Genomic DNA, 26,360 nt, shown 5'->3' on the forward strand with positions numbered 1-26,360 from the left:
ATGAAATTTGAGTACTGAGAGAGAGGGAATAATTTTTGTGAGTAAAAACCCAAATAGGCAAACAAGCACATAGCAACCAATTTAATCATCACATGCACACACAAAAAGTTTTAAAATTGTTCCAAATTACGTAAAATAGTGTGTGGCAAAGTGGTTCAAACACATGGTTTGACAGGATCCGCCTCGCTATTTTTTATTTTTGAAAAATTCCTAACCAACAGAAAATATTTTTATGGAAATTTTGGAGTCGGTTTAGTAATCATATTACGTACCTACCCCCTTTTCAGGTTTCTAGAGTGTTCCGAAATGTCTCTCTCATCCGTTCTTTCGGTTTCATCACTTAAATAATATTAGTTTCAACCTTAAAGGGTGTACCTCAGATATAATTTTTAATTCTTTTCCCATTTACCACTCACGGATTTGTGCCCATTAAAGTTGTTAAAGTTGTTAATATTGATAGCACCGGAGCGATAAACTTATTCAATGATATAAGGTCCTTCTCATTTGGAGAGAATCTAAATTGCAAAAATTCCGAGACGAGAATTGTACTAAAGAACAAGGTCTCCTACATTTAATTCTCATTTTTGGATTCTCTTATAATGCCTTCTTTTAACTTTTTTCATAAACAACTTGGCATTTTCATAAGCTTGTATCCTCCATTCATCTAAGGAGCTAATATCAAATAACCTATTTTCAGCCGCAAGTTTGAAAACATAATTAAGTTCTTAAATTGCCCAATAAGCTTTATGTTCTTACTCAAGAGATCAAGGGGATTGACTACCCTCTTACCTGTGCTGGGTGCATTATGTTTGCTCTGTTGTGTGCAGCCGCTGAAGACGGTTGAGTATTGATATTCCCATTGGTTCGATAAACCTTAGTTTCATAACTAATGTAAATCCTTACCCGTATTGTTCTACAATTACCTGTTCCTCTTCACGACAAACCCAACGCAGATCACAAGTAGCACGAAGGATTTGTTGCGCCATTGACAGGGAATATCATCACCAACTATCAGGTAAGTTCACACAAATTATCATTCGCTTGTTCTTCTTTTTATTTTTTTTATATTTAGCTTGCTTCAAAAAAAATCGAAAATACAATTTTTTTACCTTTGCTTGTCACTAGTTTGCATCTTTGCTCGCTAGTTTACTTGTCCTGCTTATACTTTGCTTGCTCGGTCACCATGTCTCAAGATACTACTAAGTTGTGTGACTTATCAAATATTGATAATAATGATTGAACTTTATGATATGCAAAAGAAAAAGGACACTCATAATAATATTTTCAAACTAAAAATATTTCCTTTTTCACGAACACATAAAGCTAAGGCTTGGTTTTCATCTTTACCACGTAATAGTATTGGAACATGGGGTAAGTGTAAAGATGCTTTTATTGCCATGTATTTGCTCGTGCTAAGGTCATCTCCCCTAGAAATCAAATAATGAATTTTAAACAGCAAGATCATGAACATGTTGCAAAATATTGAGATAGGATGAAATTAATGATTACTAATTGCCCTACGCATGGTTTAAACTTGTGGGTGATTATCCAAAATTTTGATGTGGGACTAAACATTCTAACCAGAAATATTCTAGATTCTTTCGTAGGTGGTACATTCATGGAGGTGACCTTAGGGTAGGTCACCAAACTTCTGGACAACATCATGTCCAACTATTCTCAATGACATACCAAGAGAGCTCAAACTGATAAGAAGGTAAATTTTGTTGAGTAAACCGCTACTTTGAGTGAAAAAGTGGATGCTCTTATGAATTTGGTTTCTAATAAAAATGCTTATGTTGATCCTAATGACATACCCTTGTCTACTTTAATTTAGATAAATGATAATTCCATTGATGTGAATTCTATCTCACAAAATAATTTCAACAACAATGCCTACAGGGGTAATTTTATTACTAGGCCATATCTCGGTAATCCTTTAGTGGTTATGGCAAATCTTATGGAAATTCTTCTACAAATAATGATAAGTTCTCCTCAGATCTTGAAAATGACATTAAAGAATTTATTAATTCTCAAAAAGTTTTCAACGCTATGGTAGGGGAAAAGCTGCATACATTCGATACTTTGGCTAAAACATGGATATAATTCCCCTTGATGTAAAAACTCTTAAAAGTAAATCTTTGCCACCCAAGCATGATTTTAATACTATTAAATCTATCAAAATATTTATGAATGAAATTACTGAGAGGACCGCTAAGTTGACAGCTAAGTGGGAATTCCTAGAAAAGGCTCCCCGACTCGATTTTTACCGAAATCATGATGAAGATCTTAAAATGATCGGTTCTTCTACTATTGAGTATTTGTTTACTTCTATGAATATGAATGATAAAGGGATTGTATATGAGTCTACTTTAGTTAGATAGCATCGCATTTGCTTGGAGAGTGATGATTCTAATGCTAAAACTAAAAAAGCGGGTTCGGAGAGGTCAAAACTTTAACTAGTGATGTGCCCACCATCTTGGATTACAAGGACTATAATTATGAAAGTTTCTCTTTATTAGAATGTATTTCCCTGTTCAAACCATAATTAGCTCACCCAATGCTTGTGAACAAAACAAGTCTTTCACTAATCACATAGTGGAAGCAATGTTAAAAGCATATGATGAGAAACTTGAACTTGAATTTCTATTACTAGAAAATTGCATGACGAGTGGGGACCTACTATCAAAATAAAGATAAATAAATATTAATGCAATGCTTTGTGTGAACTTAGTGCTAGTGTTTCAACAATACCAAAATCTCTTTGTGATGTGCTTGGCTCACCAATATTCAAGAGTGTTCCCTAAACTTGCATCTTGCCGATTCTACCATTAAGAAACCCTTAGGCGGAATTAATGATGTTCTCATTATTGCAAATAAGAATTATGTTCCTGTAGATTTAATTGTTCTTGATATTGGTTGCAATCCTACTTGTCCAATAATACTTGGAAGACCTTTTGTATGAATTATAGGTGCAATTATTGATATGAAAGAGGGAACCATAAGGTTCCAATTTCCATTAAATAAAGGGATTGAACACTTCCCAAGAAAGATAAACAAACCACCTTATGAATCCTTCATGATAGCCACTTATGTGTTGAGGTCAAGAATGACAACACATGATCATATGCATTATGCCTAGCTAGGGGGCATGAAACAATAGCGCTTGTTGGGAGGCAACCCAATAGTAATCTTATTTTTTTCTTTTTTACTATGTGTATTGGTGTGATGAAGTGATTATTGCCTCTCTAATTATGGTTTTTTATATTTAATTTAGTATTTGTTCCAAGTAAAGCCTTTGATATGACTTGTATGATAAGTATAATTGATATAGTGCAAAAATAGAAACTTTGACGTCGAGTGCAGAAGTTCTCTGATTTTACTCGAATGGATTTTTGAGCTGAATATTTTACACAGTACTTATGAAAAATTCCACTGGTCGTCTTAATATTTCAGAAATTTTCGAGTTATGGAAGTATAGGTTCACTACAAATCACTAGAGTCTGTTATGTTTTAGACAGATTCTGTTTTTGCTTCCACAGTTTGGCTGTTTTGATGATGTTATGGATTGTATCGGGGGGTATAAGCCATGGTGAAGTTATAATATAGTACCTATTATGCAATAATGAAATATTAATAGATTTATAATAGCACATAAGTAATTGATATGTTGCTTATACTAACGAATCTCACAAAGTTTTGTTGTGTTTTGTGTGATTGCAGTTTTCAAGTATTGGATGTTATCACGATGGACTATGGATAAGGAGCGGCAAGAAACTAATATTGGGGATTCCCAAGGCACCCCATGGTAATATTATAGTAAGAGTCAAGCATTTAAGCTTGGATATGCCCTAGAAGGCATCCCCTCTTTCGTCTCAATCCATCGGTATGTCACTTGGAGGTACTTTTTTATTTGTCACATGATATGAGTTTTACTTGGAGCATCATTTACTTTAGTTTCCTTTTCTATTTTATTTTTTCCACCACAATCATTTTATGGACACACCAACCTAAGAGAGACACACATTTATCATGATTTGTTAGAATACTCTTTGTGCTTCACTTATATCTTTTGAGCTAAGTAGTTGCTCTCGTGCTTCACCTATATCTTTTTGAGCACGATGGCATGTACATTTTATAGAAATATTTGCACTCATGTTATTCATGTGTATTTGTTGAGAGTTAATAAACAGTAATAGTAGTTTCTGTGGGTCATAAACCTCGTCCAAAAGTAATAAGTATTCAATATATGATAATCAAAACCATCATGTAGCACATAAAGAGAAACTGTGGGCTAATGATATTGATGTGGTAATATGAAAAAGGTGTGAGTGCATCATTGTTGATTTGTAGAAGTACCGTTATAAGAGGTGTTAATTCTTGTTTCTCTAAATATTAAAAAGTCATGGCAGGAATGTGTGGGCATTTCTATTCCTTGTTAAAATCCTAGTGTTGTTTCGAGTCGGAGTCGCACGGTGGTTAACGCCTCCCAACCCCCTCAATCGGGGCATGCTAGTAGTGCTTTCATTTGTGATGAAACTAAAAAACTTTGCAGTAAGTATATGAGCTCTTGATGAGTAATGTGAAACAATGGACATACATAATGTCACCTCCTCATATGTTTCTAGCATCTCCGGTACCGTGCATTCCTCATTCTCACCTTGAGGATTAGTGCATACTTCGCCGGTGCATCCAAACCCCATGGCATTATATGCCCTATCACACGTATCATGCCAACCTATCATGGCACTTCCTCAAAACAGCCACCATGCCTATCTATCATGGCACTTCTGTAGCCATTCGGAGTTATATTGCCATGCCACTTCCATTGTTACATCATATGACTAGTTTGTTCATCATCATATTGCATTGCATGATCATGTAGAGCTGACATAGCATTTGTGGGAAAGCCACCATTCATCACATTGTTGAAATATGTCACGCTAGATCATCGCACATCCTATTACACTATCAAAGGCATTCATATTGAGTCATGGTTCTTCATATCGAGCTTCCATGAGTTGTTAGTATATAGAAGTGTGATGACCATCATTATTAGAGCATTGTTCGAGTGAGGAAGCGATGATGGAGACAATGATTCCCCCACAAGTCGGGAAGAGACTCCAGACGAAAAATAAAAATGGGGGAGGCCAAATGAGCCTACCATATAAAATAATGATGAAAAAATGAATAAAATGGAAAAAATGAATGAGAGAAAAAGAGAGAGGGGATTTTGCTACTATCCTTTACCACACTTGTGCCTCAATGTGGCACCATGTTCTTCATAGAGAGAGCCTCATGATATGTCATTTTCATATGCTAGTGGTAATAATATTTTCATTATTATAAACTTGGCTTGCATATTTTGATGGCGGGCTTCCTCAAATGCCCGAGTCTTCATGAGCAAGCAACTTTGGTGCACACCTTATTTACCTTCTTTTGATATTTCATACACTTCTAGCTCTAGTGCATCATTTTCATGGCAATCCCTATTCCTTGCATTAACATCTAAAAATGGGCATCTCCATGGCCGTTGGTACGCCTAATTGACTTGAGGCTATCTTCTCCACTTTTTAGCTCTTTTTATACATACCACCATATTCTATTCCACCTTATGCTATGTCTTCACGTTCATTTATTACATGAAGAATAAAAAGTTGATTCACATTGAAAGAGTATGATCCAATTGCCTGAGTTGGACACCGTGGTGCTCAACATTTGTATTAATATGGTTAACACGGATACATGCCTTGCTAATATAAAAAAGAAGGGGGTAAACATTCTTTTAGGATCGTATACTTTGAAAGATTGATGATTTTGTTGCTTCTGCTTATAAATGTTACTATGTTTATGTTTGTCGATTCAACTTTGTTTAATGATTATACATGCACAAGGTTACATACTGGGTAGCATGTCATATCAAAAATCAATTTTTATCATTTACCTACTCGAGGACGAGCAGGAATTAAGCTTAGGGACGCTTGATTTGTCTCCAACGTATCTATAATTTTTTATTGTTTCATGCTGGTATATTATCATCCTAGGAAACTTTTTCGGTCATAATTCACCAATTTATATAATTTTTGAGCACTAACCTTTTGACCCAATGCCTAGCGCCAATTGTTGTTTTCTGCGTGTTTTTTTGTTTTTCACGTCACTGTAACAAATGAAGTTCAATTGCCCCAATCCTATTTTATGATTTTTCCTAGACCAAAGTAAGATCTCGAAGCTTCGGGAGGAGGCCAGAAGCCCCATGAGGGAGGCACAAGCCACTAGGGCGCGACCAGGGGGTGGGCGCGCTTTGACGGCTTGTCCCTACTTGGTTGCCCCACTTCCTGCAATCTCTCGCCTGTAAATTCACATATATTCTAGAACCCTCAATATTAGAGATACAAATAAATTCCACCGCCGCAAGTGCTTGTTCCACGGTGATTCCATGTGGAGCTCCATTTCGACACCCTCCTAGAGGGGGATCAATGATGGAGGGACACTTCATCAACCTTGTTACCCTTGTTATGATGTGTGAGTAGTTCACCATAAACCTACGGGTCCGTAGTTAGTATCTACATGGTTATCTCTCTCTCTCTCTATTGATCTTCAATACAATGATCATCGCATCTTCGCTTTGATCTATCGGATGTAGTTCTTTTGTATGGTGTTTTTCTTGTGATCCGATGAATTATGGGTTTTTGTTCAGATTATTCATCTAAAGTATTTGAATCTTCTATGAGTTTTACGATTCTTATTTGAATGATCATCATAGCTTCGTAGTTCTCTCCAATATATTTAATTGCGTTGGGTAGAAGTTTGGTATTTCTGTAGTGAGAGGGGTGCGTTGTAGTGGGTTCAAGCTGGCGAGCTTCTATATCCAAGTGACCGAAGGGGACAAGTTGTGTCTTTGTGTTGGTTCCACTAAGGATAAAACTTTGGTGTTTATTCATATTGATTGCGTTTACTTTGTCTACATCATTTCATCTTTCTCCAAGCATTACTCTATTTGTGATGAACTTAATATGTAGAGGGGCAATCATAGAAGATCTCTTGAAGTAGAGTAATAGTAGTAGGTGTAGGAAGGAGCTGTCCTATTTGCTTATGGATGTGAGGCCTATATACACATTATCATTGGCGTGAAAATCGCATAACTATCCGCTATTCTGTCAATTGCCCAATAGTAACTTTTTTACCCACCATATGTTGCTTTCATGAGAGATGCCACTAGAGAACACTATGGCCCCCGGATATATTCACTTATATATTCAGAAAACTTATAATTTCCTAACTTTTATTATTTTTATTTTACATTATTTTGCAAGTTCCAACTATCTACAATTATCGACACAGCTCACTCACCTCCAAATAATGAAATCAATGGGATTGGAAACCCTCTTGCGCACTTTGTGTGCAAGTTGTTTGCTCTTTTGTGTAGTCGCTGAAGACGAATTAGGATTGATACTCGTATTGGTTCGATAAATCTTTGTTTTATGACTCAGGGAAATACTTATCTGTATTGTGCTGCAAATACTCGTTCCTCTTCATAGAATACCTAACGCAAATCACAAGTATCACCTATGTGGCACAAACGGAAGAAACATCAACACTAAATCAGCAGGGAGGAGTCGTGGAGTTTGGCTACGCCATGTCCGTCGGTTCAAACGACGGAAGCTCGATGTAGGAGGAATGAACTTCATCAATGATGCCTCCCATATATGTCCCGTTGTAAGTGACTGGCATAGAAGACATAAGTGTGCTAGGTGTGATTCGCAACGGGTATGCTACATCATTCTCACCCACTTGAAGAGAAACTGTCATCGGGTTCATGTTGTTCTTGGGAGCCCTCTCCTTCTGCATTGTCAAAGCCAAATATGCACATTAATTTATCATTCACCCGTTTGAATATCCTCAGCTTCCCATCATAAGTAAAATTGTACGAGTTAGTCCTTCCAGCATGCGTGACACAACGATCATACTACCAAGGTCGGCTTAGTAACAAGCTATATACTTCCAATGGTAAAAGATAGCATTCATTCTCATCAACATAATGTCCAATAGAAAATGGTACACACATCTTATGAGTTATTTTAAGCATTCCGCAAGTGTTTAGCCAACCCACATGATGAGATTCTCTATATCTCCACGTGGACAACCCATGTTTTTCCACCAGTGCCTTACTGATTCCATTAGTGCAACTACCACCGTCAATGACTAACTTGCTTTGCACACCCTTGATGTTGAATCCAGTCTGAAACAAACTATAACAACGACCTTTCACAATTCACTTTCTCCGCCGCCTTGTACCCTCTTGATTTGCATGTTTAGCCTACTCGTAGGTAGTGTATGTTCCTCCCTTTTCAACTGCTCAAGTGCATATTTTTTTTAACGAGAACCAAGTCCAACTTCTTTTCTTCTACTCCTTGCACTTTATTTGATTAAGAACCGATTGCAGCCTCTGCTTGATCGCGCCTCTTATGGTCCTCCAAATAATTTTCAAAAGAGTATTTTCAAAATAATCCCCCCGTCGTTCACTAATAATCTTAAATTTCCTCCTAGAAAAAGTACCATATTTATCAATCTGCGACTCCTTCTTTTTGTTCCATGATTGACCAAGTATCAACCTACATGCATACATATGATATGGAAGAACATCACACAAAACTGAATCACCAAATCCACAAAATCCAAAAGGCACCTCAACTTGATACTTTATTGTCACAAAGTTTCCCTACCATGCGAGCTTATATGGGTTTGGATGCTCAATCAGTCCTAGTTTCAATGCATCAACTATGGTTTGACTAACCAAATTTATTTTTGAACTACGACCAATCATCATGGAGCAAGGAAAATGTCCAACCTTCACCATTGTGTTGATTTGAAACCAAGAAAGGGCGCGAGAACACTACTAGGGAAAACCCTAGTAGTAGCGCTAGATATATGCGTAGCAGTAGCGCTGGTCCGAGCATTACTGCTATCGCGCTACCACTAAAAACTAGTAGTAGCGCTGGTACAGGCAGTGCTACTAGTAACTTCAGTAGTAGCGCTTGACCATAGAAAGCGCTGCTGCTAAACCGCGCCACTGCTAATATTTTCCAGCGCTACTGCTAACTTTTACTGCTTTAACAGATTTGCATCATCAGAATGCATCATCATCATCGACAATATTATCACTATTCAGAATATTTAGAATGCATCATCATCGACAATATTAGCAGTATTCACAATATTCAGAATATTTTCAAGCTCTACGTATTTAGCATCATCATCATCATCGACAATATTGGCATCATCATCATCTATATCAACAACATGGGGATCGAATTATCGGTAGCTCATACTCATTTAACTCATATAACTCATACTCATTTGACAACTCATATAAATCATATTCATATAACTCATACTCACACAACTCATACTCATATTACTCATACTCATATAACTCATACTCATATAACTCATACTCGTATAGCTCATACTCATATAACTCATACTCATATACAATATCACTAATAATAAACCAGTTGACGTCTCATGGTGCAGGCGGTGGCAACCCAAAGATCAGGAACCATCAGCGGATCGTAGCTCGGGTGATGTCCCTAGAGAACATGCCTGGTATTGGAGAACCTGGCATTCAACGCAGACATGTAGCGACAGACGTGCTCGTCCTCCACCCTGACACGACGACGTACCACCCTGACATGTAGCGACGTGGACGTGCTCGTTGTCCGCCCTGGGAACATGGTGAAACTCACAACCCCCGAAAGGGCCCCTGAGCTGGTGGATGAGGAAGCGATAGCTCGCCATGTTGGTGTCCCTGGCGTCCCATTCGCCAGAGACTTGCTGCACCACGAGATCCGATTCGCCGAAGGAGAGGAGCTGCCCGATGCCAATCTCCTTGGCAAGCCGGAGGCCATGAGCAAGCGCTTCGTACTCGGCGGCTTTGTTGGATGTGGTGAAGTGAATCTGAGAGCATACTTGAGCTGGTCCCCTTTCGGAGACGTCAACACAATGCCGGCTCCTAGACCAGTTCGCATCTTCGAGCCATCGAAGTGCATCCGCCAATGAGTGGAATCTGGAGGCGGCGGTTCGAACTAGGTCTCAGCCCAATCGACAAGGAAGTCGGCCACCACCTGAGACTTGATGGCAGTGCGCGGCTCGTAGTGGATGTCGTGGTCGGCCATGGAGATGGACCACTTGGCAATCTGGCCAGTCGCATCACGGTTGCCCATGATTTCTGAAAGTGGAACAGTGCTCACCATAGTGATGGCATGCTCTTGGAAGTATTGCTTCAACTTCTTTGCAGCAAGGTAAACACCATAACACATTTTCTAGTAGTGGGGGAAGTTTTGCTTGGAGGCGGACAAGACCTCGCCGAGATAATAGATAGGGCGTTGCACTAATAGTACCTTGCCCTCCTCCTTGTGCTCTACTACCCGCACTACACTAACCACACGGGTGGTCGCTGCAATGCATATGAGAATGGGTTCCCTTTCAGCCGGTGCTACCAAGATTGGCAGGCTTGAGATGACCCGCTTGAGGTCGCGGAAGGCTTCGTCCACCTGGTCGTTCCACTCGAACTTGGTTGTTTTCTTCATAAGCTGGTAGAGTGGAAGCGCCTTCCCGCCGAGCCGGCTGACGAACCGGCTAAGGGACGCCAAGCAGCTGGCGAACTTCTGAACGTCGAGGATTCGAGCCGGCTTCACCATTCGCTCGATGGTGCCGATTTTCTCAGGGATCGCTTCGATGCCACGAGCGGACACGAAGAACCCGAAGAGCTTTCTGCCTGGAACCATGAAGACACACTTCTCCGGGTTGAGCCGGATCTTGTACTCGCGCACGTTGGCGAACGTCTCCCGCAAGTCGTCAAGGAGACTGAAGTGCTGCTTCGTCTTGACGATGATGTCATCCACATATACGTGGATGTTTCTGCCAATCTCTGGCAGAAGGCACTGCTGCATGCAGTGATGGAATGTCGAACCAGCGTTCTTCAGACCAAACGTCATGGTGGTGTAGCAGTAGGCCCCGAATGGCGTGATGAAGGAGCTCTTCAGGCGATCAGCTGGATCCAGCTTGATTTGATGGTAGACTGAATAAGCTTCCAGAAACGACAACAGTTCGCAACCGGCTATGGAGTCAATCACTTGATCTATCCTGGGCAAGGCGTAAGGATCTTTCGGGCACGCCTTATTCAGGCTCATGTAGTCGATACACATTTGCAATGTATTGTTCTTCTTCAGCACCAGGACTGGATTGGCCAACCATTCCGGGTGGAAAACCTCCATGATGAAGCCGGGTGCAAGGAGCCGTGGAATCTCCCCTCGGCGAAGCGGCGCAAAGGTTGCTTCACCGGCTTTGCATCCGGTTGCACGTGAATTTTTTGCTTGGTGTACTTCCTCAGAACCGCTAGCATGTCTTTGGGAGACCATGCAAAGATGTCCCGATTCTCACGGAGGAAGTCGACAAGCTCGCCTTCCTATTTGGGGCTAAGGTTAGCCCTGACGGTGACGCACTGCTTGGGGTTCGCAGGGTCGAGTGGCACCTGCTTGGTTTCTTTGGCCAGCTTGAACGAGCTTTCGCCGACCGTCTAGGATGGTGGAGGAGGGATCACCGGCTTTTTGGTAGCCTGAGGCACAAGCCGATCGATCTACCTTTTCTCCTCAACAATCACCATGGCGTCAGCCATACGGTTGTTGTCCTGTGCACACTCGAGCGACTTCTTGTAGTTGCTAGCAATGGTGATGATGCCCTTTGGACCAGGCATCTTCTTCTTGAGGTAGGCGTAGTGGGGGATAGCCATGAATTTGGCCAGTGCCGGCTTTCCCAACGGCGCGTGATACGGGCTGCTGAGATCCACCACCTGGAATCACATGGACTCTCGGCGGAGGTGGGCCTTGTCGCCGAAAAGGACGTCCAGCTGGATTTCGCCGATCAGCTAGCAGGACTGTCCTTGCTTGATGCCGTGGAAGATGGTGCTGGTCGGCTAGAGGTCCTTCTCCTTGAACCCGAGCTTGAGCAAGGTGTCGAGGTAGAGGATGTTGATGCTGCTGCCGCCGTCGACCAACACCCGGGAGAACCGGTAGGTGAGCCTCTTCGAGGCGAAAGTGGTGTCGAGGACAAGCATGTTTAAGCTAGGATTTGGCATCATCGCAGGATGGTCAACCTGGCTCCATGTAATGGGCTTTTCAGACCAGTGCATGTTTTGGGGAACCGGGGGGACCATGGCATTCACCTCGCGCCGACGTTGGCGCTGGCTGTGCTTGTCGTCCCCCTCGCTGGTGAAGACAACAATTGCTCTGTCTTGATGGGGGTAGTCGTCGTGGAGACGACCGTCGTTGTGCGGCGGCGGCGGCGAAGCCGAAGCTGGACCAGGAGCCGGAGCATGATGCGCTGCAACTGCACCTGGGGGAGCCGGCAGACCCTCTCCTTGCGACAGTCGCCATGCAAAGTTGCACTGTCGAAGGGTATGGGTAGAGGGCTTCACCCCAGAGTGCATTAAGAGGACGTGTTAGGCATCTTCTCGAAGCTGAGCTTGGGCTGCTAGTCGTTCTTGCCTGGTCCGCCTCGGTTGAGAGCCGGCTTGAGTAGCCGACGCATCTTCCTCCACGTTGCCCACCAGCTTGTTGTTGGAGCGTGAATCGAGTTCATCCGCCTTGTGCTTGTTCTTGTTCTGGCCAGCTCGATTGTCGCCAACCGGCTTGGGAGTAGTCGGCGTGGGGACAACCTTCTCCGAGGCGGTCACCTTGACCCGCATTGCGTAGTTGGTCGTGGCGTACTTGTCCGCCTTGGCCATGAGCACCGCCAACGAGTTGGGCTCGGAGCACATGAGCTTGTCCTTAAGGAGAGTGTCGTCTCGGCAGCCGTCGATGAAGTACTGGATGGCCTGTATCTCATGCACTCCCTCGCAGGAGTTGCGTAGCTTAGTCCAACGCGTAACGTAGTCGCGAAGGGGTTCGTCGGGCCTCTAGACGCATATGGCCAGCTCGCGAGGCCGGCCAGGGCGCTTGTACGAGCCAGTGAAGTTGCGAACGAACGTCTCCTCGAAGCTAACCCATGAGTTGACACTTCCGGCTGGAAGGCTATTAAGCCATGTCCTTGCCGAGCCGGCCAGCATGAGTGGCACGTAGCGGACGGCTACGCACTTGTTGCCCCGAGCAATGCCGACGGCTGTGGTGTAGTCGATCAGCCAGTCTTCTGGCTTGGTAGTGTCGTTGTACTTGCGGGTGTCCCGAGGGAGAGTGAAGCCTCGGGGAATCGGTTCCCCTCGGATCCGGGGGCTGAAGCACGCCAGACCGATGGGGCCATCCTCTTCCAGGAGAGCTGATTGCACCAGGGGGTTGAGGCGCTTGCGAGCGTCGTTGTTGCCGTGTGGAACACGAGCGCTAATCCGAGTCGTGATCGGAAGTGTGTCTTGTGAGCCGGCAACATGGGTCCTCCCCGGACGAGGACCCACATACACCGAATCACTCTCATCATCTCTGCGACGCCGGCTCGAAGTCGGCTCGCTTTGGCGCAGAGAACGCATGTCGTGGCTGCCCTCGCCCTTCCGGTCGGAAGTTCCATGCGAGGAAGATTCCTCGGCTTGATGACGACCACTCGGGTTACAACGTGCTCCGGGATTGGGTCCCGGAGACTCCGACTGTGCTTGACCAAGGTCAAGCCTTGTTTGCTGCTTGTTGGCAGCGTCAAGGAGATCCTTGACCCGCTTCTCCTGAAGGGCACGCTCCTCGCCCTCCAAGTCTGACATCTCTGTCATGGTCGCCTGGGCAGCACGTAAGTTGCCCGTAGGAGTCTCGTAGATGGGCTGCTTGCCGCCTAGGATCACTTCAATGACACGGGCGCGACCGCAGACCACACCAAGCTGGCTAGGACCCTCGGTAACTGGAGTGAAGTCATAAGCATAGTTATACTCGCGTTGCGTGGCCTCCATCCAGCATTTAGCCGCGGCGATGGCAATGCCCTCCTCCAAGATCTGCCTGCGAGCCTCCTACATTGTCGGTGGGGTTTGTGGAGGTAGCGATGGGTGTCTCCAAGCCGATAATGGCGGCCTGAAGCATGTCGGCGGATACAGTAGCAAGCTCACTAGTGTCAGCCGACGCCTTGCCATGAGCCTTGCTGGTGCCGACACCGATGACCATCACCTCCACGACGTTGGAGACGAGGCAACATGATATGGGGTAAGGAACCCCACAGACGACGGTGGACCATCGAAGATGAGTACATTATTAGGGTACACGTCGAATGTAGGCACAACGCCTCAACGTCGAAGTCCTCGCCGGGGTAGCGAGGACCATCGTTGAGGCGCCAGTCGCTAAAGAGAACGTTGAAGTTCTCAACAGCAGCGATGACGACGATGGTGAGTGACTCATCGTCAGACTCCCCGTCAGAATCCGCATGACAGAGACATCGATCATCATTGGAGAAGCCTCCTCATAAGCAGGCTCCACGGGCATGCAGATCGGTCCGGACGAGATGCATCCGGTGGTGTAAGCGCAGGGCCCCGCCCAGCGCGTAAAGCCAGCCGATGCCGCTGATGGCCCCATGTTGGGGGCCAAATGTCGGTGTGTTACTCACAGCATAAGCCATGGGTAGGCTAAAGATGGTGGGAACCGAAGTGGCACCGAAGGGCGTTGGGAACGATGTTGGTACAAGCATGGAACGCACGATGTACCCAGGTTCAGGGCTCTCCGTAGAGATAACACCCCTAATCCAGCTGGAGTGTATGATGTATGAATGGGACTACAATGTGCTCCCGGAGCTATATTGCGGAGGAGGAAGAAGGAGAAGCCGGCTCGTGTATACCTCTCCTATGTGGTGTGTGTGTGTTGAGTTGACCGACCTTCAGCATGAAGGGGGACCGGGGGGTTTTGTAGATGAACCCACCGACCTACAATAAGGATATAAGTATAAGAGTGGGACCGGGCTGGCAGCCTCGCCAGCTGGCCAAGGGGGCCATAGGGGTCTTGTCTTGTCGCTAGAGGGGCCCGCCGGCTGCGAGGCCCTGTCTGGCTATGGGACCCACCGGTTAGCCAGTAAGGCTCTCGCGTAAGGTCGACAAAGGACACGTGTGGTACGCCCGGTGTCGTCCAGCGAGCTTAGTCATGGGCAGACAGTACGGCCGTCTCCACTGTTCCCATGCCGAGTGCAGTAATGGAGTGGGAGTTTGACGGGCCGGCACTATGCAGGGTGATGGATCGGACCGGAGCAGGACAGCGGCATGGCCGCCGACGCTATACCTGCCGTGCACCCCGATCTAGTACCTTGACTGACGCGTATCCACCTTCAACCGTAGGGTCTCGTCATGACCTACGATCTAATGTTACTTGACTAGCCGGCCTGGGCACGACCGTCTCGCCTCTAGCCGGCCGGCTTGGCCTAGCCGACCAGAGGGAGGTAGCCATCTTGCTTCTTGCCTGTAGGAGCTTCCTAACCGGCCAGGGGGACTTGGGCTTTGCAGAATAGTTCATCTTGTTCCTTCACGGTTGAAGGAAAATGAGTAGGATCGATGAGCCTACCCCGGGGTTATCCCCCGACACCCCCTCTTTAGATTCGCTGCACGCCCATCGGGGAACATCAAGTGCATTTTGACCCACAAGATAATTTCCCTCATAGCTGGCCTTCCAAGATTGAACCACGCATTTGGCTTCGACCACTTCTGCTTTCCTTTGCCTTCTCACATGTTTTGTAATGTTCTATGACATAGTGTCTCTTGATCGACTATAGCCTTAGTATAATCCTTTGTCTTCCCATCTATGTCGAAGAATGTACTAAAAATAGCCTCTCCGATATTCTTTTCAGTGTGCATCATGTCGATATTGTGTGGAAGAAGGAGGTCTTTGAAGTAAGGCAGATCCCACAAGCATGGTTTGTGAGTCCAGACGTGTTTTGAATTATACCCCTAGAGATACCCTGGACGCTTTGGATCAAGCTCGAGGGCGTTTAACTGATCCAGGATCTGTTGGCCTATCAACGCAGGTGGTGCCAAGTTTTTGACAACTTTACCTTTGGTAAAGTTCTTCTTGTCTTTTCTGAACTAATGGCCAGGATCCAGGAACTGTCTATGCAAGTCAAAGAAAGAATACTTCCGACCCTCCTACAACCAATGAAACTAAAGAGCTGCCTTGCATGTGGGGAACGGGAACCTTCCACGCACACACCATCCAGAGAATAGTGCATACGCCGGCAAGTCATGCATAGAGTACATGTACCACACATGCATTTTGAAGTTTTCTTTTCTAGCGGCATCGTTTATCTTGACCCGGTTATCCCAAGCTTCTTGCAATTCATCCTTAAGCGGCTGCATGTACACATTCATAATCTTCCCCAGATAATTGACCCTAGAATTATCAACATTAGAAATATGTTCTTTCTTTGCTTAATCTGCCGAGGGGGGGGGGAGATTGAGTAGAATTACAAATGCAGGCCAACAACTATCTGTGGCGACGTAGACTCGAGGATTCCTTGGATCTGCCGCTTTATCCTGATGCAATCCATCGAAATGTTTCCACGCTTCCCCATCGATGTGTGTACCGCCATCTGATTCCCATCCGCATCTAGTTCGGTTCTTTTGTCCAATTTGTGCCATGTCATCTGTCTGGCTGTCTCTTCGACCATGAAAAGACGTTTAAGCCTTGGTATGATTGGCATATACGGAAGAACACTAACTGCAATTTTTGTGTGCCTCTTCTCACCCATACCATTGTCTACCACAAGATACCTGCAAGACTCGCAATTGGGACAATTGTCCAAGTGTGCATACTCCTTCCTAATAAGAAACATCCTTTCTCACATGCATCTATCTTCTCAAAGGGCATCTTAAGTACTGGAAGTATTTTGTCCGACTGGTACAAGTTTGTAGGCATGACATGGCCTTTGGGTAGAAAGCGTCCAAATAGTGTCATCATCGCGTCGTAGCATTCTCTTCCCAAATGGAACTAAGCCTTCAGAGCCATTACTTGTGCAATGGCATCCAACTGACTAAGCTCAGTGTGCTTGTGGAGAGGACCTATTGAAGACTCCAACATTTCATAGAAGGCCTTTGCAGATTCCTCCATCCCATCTTCCGAATCTCGAGCATCATCAAAGTCTTGCACCATGTCTTCGATCCCGGTACCATGCTCCTCGGTGCGACGAGGAACCACCTCAGCTCTAGTGCGTTCTATAGACTCACCATGAAATGTCCAAACCATATAATTAGGCGTAAAACCCCTCCTCTGTAGGTGTTCAATCATTACAGCCTCTGTCCTCTTTTTATAGTTGTCGCATCTAGTACAAGGGCACCAGTTTGTTTCCTTGCCATATGCAAATGCGGCTTTCACAAACTCCTTGGTTTTTAGAAACCATTCTTTCGTCATTTATTTCTCACTAGGCTGTCTGGTGTACATCCACGAACGATCACTCATCTTGCATAGCTACTAAACACACAAGAAATATATTTATATATAATTCAGCATATATATTCGTCAGTTAATCAAGTTCACCTGTTTTATTACATCCATGCAACCTACATGCTAATAGGTAAAGATAGGTCCTAATACCACTCGAGTATGTGTAGATTGGGTTCGTTTTCCCATGCTCTGCTCCGGATCCATCGCAAAATTTCGGCAGCACCTCCCCGCTGTTCTCCTGATACACGTCTCTGCAATAAACAGAGAGGATGTGTATCCGGAGAACAAAAGGGAGGCACTGACGAAATTATGCATCGGATCTGGAATAAAGCATATGGGAAAACTAACCCAATCTACACATACCCGGGCTGTCCATGGATAACATTGGACAATTCGGAAGAATCACGGTTTTAAATATATGGAAATGCATGCATATTTATAACTGTAACCCTTTCGAACGGGAGACGCATACTGGTCACGCATACTGAAAAATAATTTAATTACCTATATCTAGCAACTTACATCCGAAGACCGTCCCACAGCAAATGAAGGGGCGAGGAGGAGATGACATTTGTACTCACCCACGAATGCAGGGGCGGAGCTCGTAGAACGCACGGGAGGTCTTCGCACACCACACCTCACAACGACGAGACAACTGTCACATGTAAATCCACCCGATCAACAAAAATATTTTGTGTTCATTAATAAAACTGAAAATATATGACCTAACACAAATATATGACCTACATAGATGTGAACTAGGGTTCCATAAAAAAATATTTCGTGCCAGGGTGTCGTCGAGATGTCGTGTCACGGCGTCGTGTCGGGGTTTTGGGGCGTCGTGTCGGGTGGCGTGCTGTCTGGGTTTTGTTTTCTTCTTCTTCATATTCTTTTTTCCTCTTCTTCTTTTTCTTCTTATTCTTCCTTCCTTTTCATCTTCTTCTACTCCTACTTCTTCTTCTTCTTCTTCTTCTTCTTCTTCTTCTTTAATTCCTTCTTTTCCTTTTTTCTCTACTTCTTCTTCTTCTTCCTTCTTTTCCTTTTTCCTCTTCTTCTTCTTCTTCTTCCTTCTTTTCCTTTTTCCTCTTCTTTATTCTTCTCCTCTCTCCTCTTTTTCTTCTTCTTCTTCTTCTTTTCCTCCTCCTCCTCCTCCTCCTCTTCTTCTTATTATTCTTCTTGCCTTATCTACTAGGAAAACTCTTAAAATCAGTCGGTTGATTAGTGGAAGAAATCAGCCGTGTTGCTGGCACACCACTCGTCCTTGTCTCACATCCTGGTCAGCTCGTACCTAACCCCACGTTGCTCATCCCTCAACAAACCTTTATCCTTTGTTTCTCTCTCTCCAACCACTCATCCTTCTCCGATTCTCCCCCATGATCCACCCATTCTTCCGTTTCTTTCTCACCATAAAATAGCAGAGCTCATCACACCATTTGTGTGAGAAAGATAGCCTTGTTGTAGCCCAGGCCGGCCAGCGCCCATGTTCCAGATATGCAGATCAGCTCACCATACGCGCACAAGCTGATGCAAACTACCCCACTCATGACGCTTCTAGTGATGACGACAACTAATGTTGCGATCTGGTTTGGCGTCCGCGCCATGGTCTACTTCAAGCCACCCACCGTTGAACCTTCGAGATCTATCGGCGTTCTTGTGGGTATAGATACAATGGTGGCCTGCGTGGGAATTGTTCAACCTCCTTTGTCTCATCTCATGCAACAACGCTCATCCACTCAATTCTTCTTCCCCACCGGTGCCACCGGTGCCTCAAGTGGAGCATCGCCGAGCTGTTGTAGTATCCTCGGTGATGAAGTGGAATATCACAGGTGCCTCAAGGGGGTGGTCCCAGCAGTAATGTTTCTGCACCGACCTCATGGGGGTGGTTGCAGCAGCATCGTTGTTGGAGCCTGTGAGCTCGATGGTGTTATAGCCATGGCAGGTGCGTGACAATCTCACCGACATTTCCTAACGTTGTGGCTAGTGCAAGCATAGTTTGTGGTCGGAGGGCTCTACACGGGCAACTACTAACCTAACAACTAACCTAACTAACAGTAGGTAATTAACAACTAACCTAACTAATTTAATTAACACTAGGTAATTACCACGAACAACTAACCTAATTACCACTAACAACTAACAACTAACCTAACTAACCTAATTAACAGTAGGTAACCACTAACAACTAACCTAACTAACCTAACTAACAGTAGGTAATTAACAACTAACCTAACTAACCTAATTAACAAATTAAATGAAAAGGGAAAAAATAAGGACTCACTGGAGGGGACGGCCAGGTGATGAGGACGAGCAGGGAGGACGGTTGTAGAGGAGGAGGGGCGCGAGGAGGAGACAGTGCGGTGGGAGGAAGGGGGCGGTAGTGGTGGAGGAGGGGCGGTGCGGTGGTGAAGGAGGGGGTCGTGGGGAGGAGGAGGGCGCGGTGGTGGAGGAGAGGGCCGCGATGGAGGAGGCAGTGGTGGTGCAGAAGGGGCGAGCTCCGGCGGCGGTGGTGGAGGAGGAGGTCCCGGGGAGGAGGAGGGCGCGGTGGTGGAGGAGGGCGGTGGTGGAGGAGGGGGCAAAGGGAGGAGGAAGGCGCGGTGGTGGTGCAGGGAGGAGGAGGGCGCGGTGGCGCAGGGAGAAGGAGGGCGTGGTGTTGGCGCAGGGAGACGGAGGGCACGGTGGCATAGGGAGGAGGAGGGCGCGGTGGTGGTGAGGGTTTCGGGGGGTGAGAGAGAGGGGTGTGGGGGTAGGGCGCGATGCCCGTTAGGGGTGAGAGGGGTGTGGGGGTGGGGGCAACGGCCGTTAGGGCACATCCTCTTTGCCGTCTGCGCCCCCCCCCCCCCCGATGGCAAAGAGACATGCCGTTAGGGGGAGATAGGGGGTGCCGGGTGGGCCGCCCCAAGCACTTTCCCGTCTCCCTGAATGCTCTTTGCCGTTACCTAAGAGACGACAAAGAGTAGACTGATGGCAAATAGTATCTTTTCCATCAGACTGCTCTTTGCCGTCTGGTTTTTGGTTGCTAACGGCAAAGAGGGTCTTTGCCATCAGCCAACACACATCAAAGATATAGCAGATGACAAATACGTATTAGTTCACGCCAGCCATAATATTTCCACTCAAATATGTTTGCATCATTATTTCTATGTGTTCTAATTTTGTGTATTTAATTATGTTTAGTCTTTCATTAACCTTAATTAATCTTTTTTATTTGGGCTGTTATTACCTATGGCCTTGCAGTTTAGGCACGCGCCAGCAACGGCCCACCTTAGTCAACTACCACGCCTTAATATGAGACCTAGTCGCCACCTTAGTAAACTACCATGCGAGCAACGGCCTACCTTAGTCAACTACCACTTCTTAATAACATACCTAGTCGCCGCCCTTTAATTTCAACCCCCTAGACCAGCCGCCACATATCGCCGCCCGTCGTGCCCCTTCACTCCCGCGCAAGGTTCAATCCTCTCGGTCCTGTGTATCTCGTTCCTTGGCACTCGCACCTCCCATGTCCTTGCATAATCAATATGTGGGATTCAACTATAAGGTCATTTAGGATTTCTATGAGTAGAAATTTTAGTACATACATACAATGGATTGCTTTATGTGATGTAGAATCAAAATTTGATTCTGTGGATTGCTTTGTGTAGAAAAGTTAGTCATAATCCGATGTAAAATCTGTTTTAATAGTGCATTTTGAGTGGAAATATAATTTGGTGGTGTAGTGTGGTATGTCGGAGAAATAAATATAATGAACTCCTAGTGTGGAATTTTGAGTGGAATTTGTTTATTTGTGTCTCCCTCCATGGATTTCGTTTATTTTTGTATACATGTTACTATTGTAGAATTATAGATGTTACTTGTGCCTGTTCACTAGTCTAGAATCCTATTATATACTTAGTTTTCAATATGTTCTGTGCAGAATGGCGCAACCAGCAACATGTCGAGTGTGCAAGTCAAGGTGCGCAACCAACCTTGCAACTACCACGTTGTTCGACATTTCCTTCTAGTCGTGTTTAGGTACTTCAATGCTAACAAAATATATGACCTTTCTAATAGTGTGTTCTTCTGATTTTTTTGCTATTTCCGCTAATGCATTGTGTCTGTGTTTTTTGTTTTTCTTACACAGATCGTCCCTTGCAATGTGATATTGGATTTCGATGAGCTCATAACTAGAGACACCATCATCTTGGACTCTCCTAGGGACCCCTGCACTATGGAGGTCATTAAGGGAAGGAACATAACCCAGATTGGAGAAGATGAATGGGGTCATTTCATCAACCGTATGCATGTCACTAGGGGTGAATTGATCAGCTTCTCATTCAAAAGAGAAACTCCAAGGGTGGCTGTTATCTATGTGAACTATGAGCAAGAAGATAATGACCCACTTGATGAAGCACTGTTTGCCCAAAGAATGACCAGGCTAAGCGAGGATGAAATAGGCACGCTGTGGGAAAAGCTTTTGTCATGTGATGCCTATGTGAGGATGCCAGTCATGACACGCTTGAAATGGACGATGGTTAACCACCAAGTCATGGTATGGTTCTTATTATTATAGTAATGTGATATGCTTAAAATATATATAGTAATGTGATCATCTTTTTTTCAGAAACTACCTAAGAGTCTTTGTGTGAGCTATGACATCAAGTCGGATGAAGAAGGCATTGTAGGACCATGCCTTGCAACAAGTGGCTCCGTCACCACCTCTGTTTATCAAGTGGACCCGAACGGGCTCAATATCTTCAGTTCAGTCGGTGGAGCAACTTCCTCGCTGGCAAGAATCTTCGGGTTGTACACGTCGTCTTAGTCACTATTAGGAACACCCCACACCATGACTTGAGGACGATCATTATTTTTTACATCCTTTAACTATGTTAGTTTGCTCGCGTGAAATGAAAACATTAACTATGTTATAGCTAGTTTGCTCGTTTTTGTGAGGATTGTCATTATAGTAGCAACTTATTAGCTCTAGCTACTACTGCTTGTGAGATTTGCACTTATTATTCACTGGAATGCATTGTTCTATTGGGCTAATTGCTCATGTGTAATGCTAAATGCTAAATGTTATGTGATGTGAGTTTTTTGGCTGCACGAAATGTTCCTGATATGCAATGTACATTGCACGCAGCTAGGTGAGCGATTATAGTGGTGGCGTTGCCGACATGGCACGCCATCAGCATGTAGAATACCGCTGACGTGGGACCCAACGCCACCATTATTTTTTAATTATGGCAGCATATTGATGGCGTTTGATGTCCACGTGGCACAACCTTTTTTCCACGCCATAGGAACCAATGCCACCATTAGGTTTTTCTGCACTAGTGCCTCGTGAGTCTTGGAATACGGCGCTCACCATGGGGCCACGCGTCCATCGCTTTGGTGACACACCCATGTGGAGAAGGACAGAAGGTACCACACGAGCCGGCACGGACAAGGTGGATATCCCTTGTTGTGATAGGGTGGAAGCATGAGCTGCCCCTCCAAAAGCAGGCGGCAAAGCACTACAAGGAATATGCTAATACACGACGCTATTTTTTCGTCGCTACATCGTCATGGTTTTTAATTTACGACGATCTCACAACGAAAAACCAAGTGTCGAAAACGGAGCGTCACAAATGAACAATAGCGATGTTTTGATCAAAATCGTCGTAACTTTTACGACGATTCCTGGATCGCCGTAACCTTTACGACGATCCTAAATCGTCGTTGGCAATCAAACCCAATCGTACGTGGCAAAATTACGACGAAATCAAAACATCATGGTTCAAATCAACCCAACCCATTTCAATTGATCACATGGGCTGGTTTTATTTTTTTGGGCTTTTTCTTATTGGGCTTCTTTTTGGGCCTTAGCCTATTTACAGCCACTTTAGTAAAAAAATCAAATTTTTTTATCATTATAATTTGGGTCCTGGCCTTTTAATGCCCAAATACATTTGGTCTAGTTTCAGTTTTGACCTTTTTTCATTTTTGAATTCAGCAAATTTTTGTTCCAGAACTTGGTTTCATTTCTATTTGTTGGGCCTTTTCAACCCAATTATTTGTCCAATATTAAATCCAACACTTTCATATTCGAATCAAGAAAACTCTAAATCAAATTAAAATCATCCATCATATAACATCACATAATACATCTCTGAGGTTTACATAACACAATAAGTCATCTCATGAATACATTTTCTTACACAGGAATATAGCAAGAACGAACATAATTGCACAATAGAACAATGACACATCTGCTAACAATGGAGTTCGTTCCACTCTAATATGAGACATAGGTTCAAAAAAAATATGTTGTTTTGATTTGAATGTCCCAAGTAGGCATCATCGACATACTGTCACCACTTCCCTAGCAACAGAAAAAAGAGACAAAACAGAAAACATTAGACCGTAATATTACACCGGAGCACAGATCAGTAACTTCAAATCACAAAATATATCCATTATACTAGATGTCAAGACAAAACAAAAAAATTAGACGTATCATTATAAACTTACAATCTAACTGAAAGCTGGAGGAACTTATGTTAGATAAAACTCAAGTCACTGTGATTCCAACTAAAACTAACATTACCCGATGACTACCATATCTTTACTGTGAGCTTTTAATCAGCTTATAATCAGCTCGGTGCTACATATTCTGACACCACAAACCTGTAGAATGTAATAAATTAAACAAAGGCATGTAAAAGTAAGACAACATAGTTTGGAGCCAAGGATATCAAATGCGAGGACAGCAATAGCACCATCCAAAAGGAACCGCAACAATTCGAATATAACCATGTCAGTTGAACACGTTGACAGTCCCTCAGCTGAGTTGAACAAAACTTGCAACACATACTCACAAAATAATAAACTGTGGAAGAGTGATGTGTAGTGTGTACAATAAAATGGAAAATATTGGTAAATAGATGAAAAATCACACAACGCTACAAGCACTTCGTGCAGCATGAATGTAAATAATTTAACAGGATTTCTCCCGCTGGTAAAGTCATGGCTATCATAAATGTTTGCCACTTTAGAAATAGAAAATGTAAGACCTACCAACTAGACTAATACTGGCAATGGATGATAGCAATCACATAATCAGACACTTAACTAGCATGCCAGCAATGTGTAAATCATCAAGTTTACATCATCATCGTGAACCCACCTGGTTTTCCGCACTCGCCAAACTGTCATCACAATTCTTGCAGGCATAATGGTGAGCAAAGACAGAAAGGAATCCAAGCAGACAAAGAGACCTGTGACAATTAGCTGCAGCATTGATCACAATCAAACATCTCCCCATGATTACCAAACAGGCCATATTTAGAACTACTGAACTGAAACATTTAGCTATCTTTTCAATTTAATCAAATCCAATTTTTTTAAGGAAAAGCTTGAAGGAATTGTCGAATACATTATTTTCGTTAACTTATTAAGTACTGCAAAAGCATAACTTGCACGTATCCATATCTTAACAAGGATCTGAATTTAATTTTATATTCATTTCAGTTAGGATGGCCCTAACTATCGAAATAATCAGGATGGCCCTAAAATTCCAAAAAAACAATATATAGGGTACAAAGAAGGTAAAACTGCACCTGAGCTTCATGCTCATCTTTAGGTGCAAACGACATCGCAAGCCCCATCTTTCTTTGCCTATGTAGTAGCATCAGACATGTCAAATAAAGAACTTCAGTTTTAAGTTGAGACTGGATTTTTAGCTCCCGGGTGTCCCGACACCCCACTATCGAACCGTTCATGTCAGTTTGAGTACTTTCGAGATTTGGACCACCACCTGCAGCTCTCTTGTGATTTGCGGAACGCAAATAGTAAGCTGCATATGCATTATTGATCTGACATGGCTACATCTAGGCCTTCTAGCCATCTACGTATTGGGCTCATGACTCCAATAGTAGACAACGAAGTCCACGATGACTGCACAGTGGTACAGTGATGAGCATAAAGTTTCACCTTACCATGATTTATTTTATAGGAATACAGTACCACAGAGTCAAACCCCAAGAAATAACCTCAGAAATCTGTTACCACGATAGAACACTGATGAATAGTTTTCCCGTCAAACTTTCTTTCTCCTCAATTTTCTTTTTTTTGCTATCATTACTTCTTTCTCTCTCACGTTCAGAAAAAGCACCACCTCTCTCTATCTCTCTTTTCTCCTCTCTATGCTACTCACATGTGACTAATCAAGTGACCTGGCCTCACTTGTGACTAGTATTGTGTCAGAAAAAATAGACTGCAGCAGCCAGCAGGGCCTGACCTTCGTGTCAGGCTACCACGGTGCTGTCACACCTACTCTGTCTCCTGCAGCCTAGGACCGACCCTGTTCTGCTATGTAAAACAACTTTTTAATTAACATGCAGACGCAAATGACCTGCTGTTGTCTAGTACTCAGCTCGAATCTTTAAAAAAACTGGACGCACCAGATAAACGGGTGTCGGGAGACCCGGGTGCTATGGCACCTTTCCGTTTTAAGTTTTAACTACAATGAATTCCTAAATCCAACGTATTATCCTGTTTTCACAAGGAAAGAATAATCCTATTACGTATAATTTAGTTCTACAGAAATGTGTGCACGGCACCTACTCAATGAATCATTTGCATTATCTAACCATAGATAGCATGCCTATAGCAACTTATTCTATATAAATTGTTGCAATTGTTTTTTCACAATGCAAAGGCTCTGAACTTATAAACTTGAGAACGAGCGTTACCTCCTGAATGAAATCAATGTAATGCAGAGCACCATGCTTGATCTGAGTTCCGCCTCCCGGAAAGACCAGATGCTCCCCAAAGACATTAACCCAGTTCTGCTGCCCCTTGTACTGCACCAGCTTGGTATGAGGAATATTGCTATACCATATCTAAAGATAACCAACAAAACCTCAGTCAGTCATGTAAACAAGCCATGTCTGAAGAAAGATAACTGAAATCATGCAACAAAGACAGAGAATTCATTCATGAAGGCTCGACTTCTGCTGTATCACA

Source organism: Hordeum vulgare, chromosome 4H (genome assembly GCF_904849725.1).
Source record: "Hordeum vulgare subsp. vulgare chromosome 4H, MorexV3_pseudomolecules_assembly, whole genome shotgun sequence".
Lineage (NCBI taxonomy): Eukaryota > Viridiplantae > Streptophyta > Magnoliopsida > Poales > Poaceae > Hordeum > Hordeum vulgare.